We start from the raw sequence: 6000 nt of genomic DNA on the forward strand, positions 1-6000 counted from the left end.
AGGGACATTAGCTGATGGGGGTGTCGTATGGGAGGCAACGGAGAAGGGGTGAGTTGTATGCCTGATATAGGTTCAATGGGCCGGGCAGGAGCGCCTAAGGGGCCAGACTCGTAGACCATAATATTCTGGGGGCGATTATGGTGTGAAGGAATATGGGCGTTGTGGCTTGGGGCAGCTATGACGGAGATGGTGGTCATCCACGAGGTGCAAGTGACTTGTGAGGCTACCTTCTACAGGTTTCCACTGTGGTGTAGTGGACTCAGGTAGCCAAGCCGGTGTGAATATGTTGGCCTAGTCCATAGTAGGAGGGCGGCGGGCCTTGAGGGGTGTGCTCACTACTCCTAAGTAACTCGAACCTGTTGCAAACTTTCAAGTGCTTCCAAGTCCCGAGGTGAACCTACAAGCAGAGTCTCTCTCTCTCTCTCTCTCTCTCTCTCTCTCTCTCTCTCTCTCTCTCTCTCTCTCTCTCTCTCTCTCTCTCTCTCTCTCTCTCTCTCTCTCTCTCTCTCTCTCTCTCTCTCTCTCTCTCTCTCTCTCTCTCTCTCTCTCTCTCTCTCTCTCTCTAGGATTAAGACACAATGTACACACTCTTTACTATGGGGCCATGGTGTTGTAGCATATTTGGTGCAGTGGACGCCCGTATCCAGCAATGCATAGCCACAGGTGGGGGAGGAGCGGCTCACGAAGCGTGGTAGAATGCAAAAGCTGAGAAGTTGCTAGCCATGATACTCAAAATTGCATAAAAAAGCAAAGCAAAAGGTAAAGGGAAACAACAGGAAAGGTTCAAACTTCAGTGTCACACTGAGTGAGTACTTGGAAGCTCCGTGCACTTGTTGATACCATTGAAACAGGTATTGTCAAGGTAGACTTTCAGTGCAGGGACAATAGCGTATACTGACTGGAGTATGAAAAAGGCATGGAGGGCGATAAGAGCCCATCTGGAGGAGAATTTGGGTGCAATGGAGCGCATCTGCAGGGTTGATGGCTATTGACTGCAAGGCAAGGGCCGAGGCTGTGACTAATGGCTGGTTGGCGACGGCATGCTGCTGTACAACCACGAGGCAGGGTAGAGGGGTCGATGGACGGCTAAAAGGCTAGGTGACCTCTCTCTCTCTCTCTCTCTCTCTCTCTCTCTCTCTCTCTCTCTCTCTCTCTCTCTCTCTCTCTCTCTCTCTCTCTCTCTCTCTCTCTCTCTCTCTCTCTCTCTCTCTCTCTCTCTCTCTCTCTCTCTCGTCAGTCCCTTGACCATGCCACCTAGGCTACGCCTCTTCGTCTCCTCTTCTATAGCACATTACAGATGTCAAGGGTGGGCTATAATTAGTCATGTCACTTCACTCGAGAAAGTTTTCAACAGTTTGAAGGAGGTGGTTTTGCAGAAAGACCAACCTTTCACTTAATAAGTATGAGCTCTATGGTCAGGCTTTTGAGAAAAACTAAAAGCTATTAACATACTTGTAGACGCCCTTTTCAACATGGAGTGCTGCTGCTGAACTTGCCATTGCCTTGAAACCCCCAGTCGATACGATGACTGCCTGTACCTCCCCTTTGTAACCTGCATTGTTATAGCTGCCTCCTCAAATCCTTGTCAGTGGTTGCATAGGGAACCCCTTGCTACCCAACATGCAATTGAGGCCCCCTCTTGTCAAATCACCATGGCCTTGCTCTTGCCTTTCGCGTTGCTTGTGCTAATCGTGCACACCAATCCGGTTCACTTGGTGGCTACTTTGCCAACGGAGCAGCTCTTTCACAGGTGATAGAAGAGAAAGGATGCCACATCACCTACTTGCTCAACATCGCCCCAGACCTTTGTGCACACATAGCATAGCTGCCTATTCATAGTGCCAAACTGTCGACTTTGTCTGATCCATCAAGTGGAAGACCCATTGAATCTGTTGCCCATGTTCCTCTTTTCGCCGTCCACTTTCTTTACCAGATGGTTTAGCATAAACACATAAGAACATCTACAGTTGACTCCTCACTATGAACAATGTGTCAAGGTGGCTATCAAGACATCACATGCAAGTAGTTTTCTGCGAGCTTTGATAGCTTTCGACAATGCTATCCACTTGCAGCAACAACAAAACCGCTTATGAGCAACTGAAATGTAACGTGCCTCGAGTGTGTGCCTACGTCTGACTCTTTGAGGGCCTTCCAAAGTATGGGGGGCTGTCATCTTACACGCCTCCAGTGTCCAGCTTTGTGAGAGCTTGTGGTTTGTTAATTTTGGGTGTCCTCAAACCGTGAAGTATAGGTCATGCATCTTCAGCATGTGCCCGTACAACTTGAAGTGAGTTATAATGCTAAGCCAAAGTTTGAAGCTTAGGTCATGCATCTTCAACATGTGCCCATACAAGTTGAAGTGAGTTATAATGCTAAGCCATGCATATGTCTTTATTTGTGTGGAGGAAATATTGGAGATGGCCTTGTCCAACAATATTTGTACTTGCCAAAAACACCTCTACATACATAGGTCATGCATCTTCGGCATGTGCCCGTACAAGTTGAAGTGAGTTACAATGCTAAGCCAGGGCATATGTCTCTATTTTTGTGGAGGCAATATTGGAGATGTCCAACAATGTTTGTACTTGCCAAAAACACCTCTGCATACCTTTAATGTTGGGCTTCACCTAGTAAGCTTACATAGAGCTCAACCTCATGCATCAAGTTTGGGCATGTGCTACTAATACTGAGCGTGGTTTCCATTGCATATTTTCTCATTTTCAACATCTCCATTGGTCATTTTCCACGTATATTTTTTTTCACTATCCCCCCTCCCCGGGTGTGTCTCACCTTCTTGCAAGCTTTATTACATAGCCTCACACTTGCAAATTACATAGGACTCATTTGGAACATGAAAGCAAATTAATTGCTAAGAGTTCCAATCTTCAACATGGATATAGAGTTGTGAAGAAGAGCACCTAAAATCATGTCAGGCCTTCATGCTGTTGTGAAGAGATACATGCAATTCGTCCATGAGAACTGGCAAGCATATGAAGACTTGCATACTACTACATTGTTTGAGAATGTTTCCCTTAAGATTCTTTCATAAAATGTGGGTTTAGCACTTTCAGCCTATCTTATTCAGCTCAGCCTAATTTTTCACTAACTAAGTTAAGGGAAAAAGATGAGTGAAATTTGATTTGTTGAATGTAGTAAAAACACTAGAAAAAGAATTGTGTAAAGAATTGATGGAATTGTTATCATGATAAAACATATAATTTATTTTGGCACCACCTTCCTCTCTACAGTCGGGCTTGCTATGCTCAAAGATAACATTATTACATTTGCAACATAAAAAACATGCAAAAATTATGATATGTATAATAGTAGTTTTTGTGCTGGTGATGGAAAGAAACCAGTTTGACTAGTATCTAGGAAGTGAGCTTGACCACAAGGTAGCACCCTAATAGATGGGATTCGTGCAAAAAATTGTTGAAATAGAGGGGGTAATGGAACGCTCCAAATCCTTCTCAAAGAAATATGAATCTTAATTATTTATAGGCAGGCCTTTTGATTTTGTCACTTGTTTTAATACCCTTTGTGAATGCACATGATATGGGTGATTGCTTGTAAGCGACCCTCCAAGCCAAAGACCATTAGACGAGCATGTTCAAGCATACAGCTTATGGAGATCTTGAGCTTGAACTTGGAAAGTTGAGAACTCTATATTATAGACGGGGCAAAAAGCCATTTATAGTTTCAAACTAGCATTTCTTAGCCAAACACACTTAAAAATTTACTCTGATACCAAAGATGTGAAAGTACCATGTGGAACTTGGCTTAGCCAAGCTAGTGTAGGCATTGCCACATGCATCTGCATCATCGTAAAAGGGTTTTCTAATTTTCTTCTTGGATGGGTTCAAAAGGTCCAATCTGTAAGAGAACTTTTGTCTAGAAGCCTTGAAAAATCCCTCGTTTTCTTTTAGTTGTAAAGAACTATTGGAAAATAGTTAACATGCGTGTAACAAGTGAAAGCACCAGTAGTAAGTGCTCTAAACGACTTTTTTGGGGTCTCATTAACCCGTATCTCAAGAGATGCTCTTTTTGTCTATGAGGGGAAAAGGTGGGGATGGCAAGTGGAAGAGAGAGAGAGGGGAGAGAGAAAGGGATGTGCCATGTGACAGAGAAAAGATTTTTCAATTCCTCTAATTTTCCAGTGTGCGGGCCAGCAGTGTTGCTCTGAAGGGAGATGTGAGGCCATGGTGGGACAAGCGGTGTGCAGAGGAAGAGAGAGGAGGGGAGGTGAACCACGTTTGCGAGAAGGAGATAGTAAGACATGAAGGGCTAAGTAGAGGCAGCCGTGAGAGGGGGTGGGAAGGGGTCCGCTTAGCGAAGGGAGGCAAAGAAGCGCAGTACCTAGCGATGGCCACCAGCGGAGGGGATGATGTCGACAAGAGACCGATCTCTCTTTGTCAGAGGGCGGTATTTTTTGCAGCCAGTCGTAGGTGTGTGAGTATTGGAGGACTCGTTGTCTGCGCGCTGCTGGGTGCAGGTTTCAAAAGAAGCATCCAAACCATGTTGAGCTATGCGAGGGCACGTAGGGCTTGTGGGACAGAAGACGGACGGTGGCATGGGAAAGTGTAAATACCAAGGGCGTTTGGGGATGGTGGTGCAACTCGAGGCAGCTAAGGCAGGACGTTCAGCCATTTCTTGCAGGATGGGGCAGGGCAACACCTAGTTTAGACAGGGGCAATTGAGACGCATCCGCAAGCAAAGGGCATTGGAGGAGTAGACACGATGGCTGGTAGTCATGGCAGATCTCATCATTGTGGGCTATCCAGCTCCATGTGAAAGTCTGCACAGAATTGGCAGAGAAGGAAAGCGGCCTCAGTTGAGCGAATCGAGAGAGGGAGAGGCACAATACGTTCTCGTGGAAATTGGAGCTAAGCGGGAGGGCTTACTTTCTCTGAAGAGAGAGACGGAATTTGCCGCTCTAATTAATTAATGTTTGCGGTAGTAGACCCATTAGACGAGCATGTTCAAGCATACAAATTATGGAGAGCTTGAGCTTGGAAAGTTGAGAACTCTATGTTATAGACCGGGTAAAAAGCCATTTTACATTATATAAACTTGTAAGATGGTGTCGCCTTTGGCGGCGGCATGGCTCCTCTTGTCCTCAACCCCTTTGGTCTTGACAAATTTCATAAAGACAGATCAAGAAAAGTACTCTCTCTCTCTCTTTCTCTCTCTCTCTCTCTCTCTCTCTCTCTCTCTCTCTCTCTCTCTCTCTCTCTCTCTCTCTCTCTCTCTCTCTCTCTCTCTCTCTCTCTCTCTCTTTGCGTGTTTGCTATCCGTCTGTGTCATCGGCTTATAGGGAACACGACCCAATCAAGCTGCTTGTGACACCCCTTCTCCATGCCATGTTTTCCTTCAAGATGCAAACGACCGTGATTGCATCTGGAGAGACACCCTCGCTTAACATCTATTGAAAATAGCACAGAGCTTCTTGGCTTGCCCAGTTGGACATATCCCGCAATTAGTGCATTCCAAGATGCGACACATTAGGGAATTTCGGAGGTCATTTGGAGGGCCTTCTCAGAAAATGTATTTTTTGCACTCTCTCTCTATCCTCTTTTCAGTTGCATTGAATGAACCTCGTCAATATGGAGGGAATGAGGCTAACATGGAGGGACGAAGGCGCAGTCGCTATTCAGTTTCCATTAAACCTGCACATTTGGCTAATGGCGCACTTTTCAAATGGCACAAATGTTACCCAAAAACGAGCCAAATATCACCTTCACATTGATTTGGACAATGAGTACCAACCATTGATTAAGCGCAGTAAAACAAACACACATATACATCCCGCTTCCATAGACACGCTCAGAGCTCAGGGAGCTAAACACATAGATATCTGGACGAGAGGCTCTCTCTACCCTAAGAATCCAATGACTAATGCGTCTCCACCGTTTGTCAATCCTACAAGCTTATTGACCTTTGCTGGTGATGGAGAAAAGGGCCTTCTGGGTTATTGTAAATCTCTTACAAGAGAAGCTGAAA

Source organism: Adiantum capillus-veneris, chromosome 5 (assembly GCF_014529385.1).
Source record: "Adiantum capillus-veneris isolate H3 chromosome 5, ASM1452938v2, whole genome shotgun sequence".
Taxonomy (NCBI): domain Eukaryota; kingdom Viridiplantae; phylum Streptophyta; class Polypodiopsida; order Polypodiales; family Pteridaceae; genus Adiantum; species Adiantum capillus-veneris.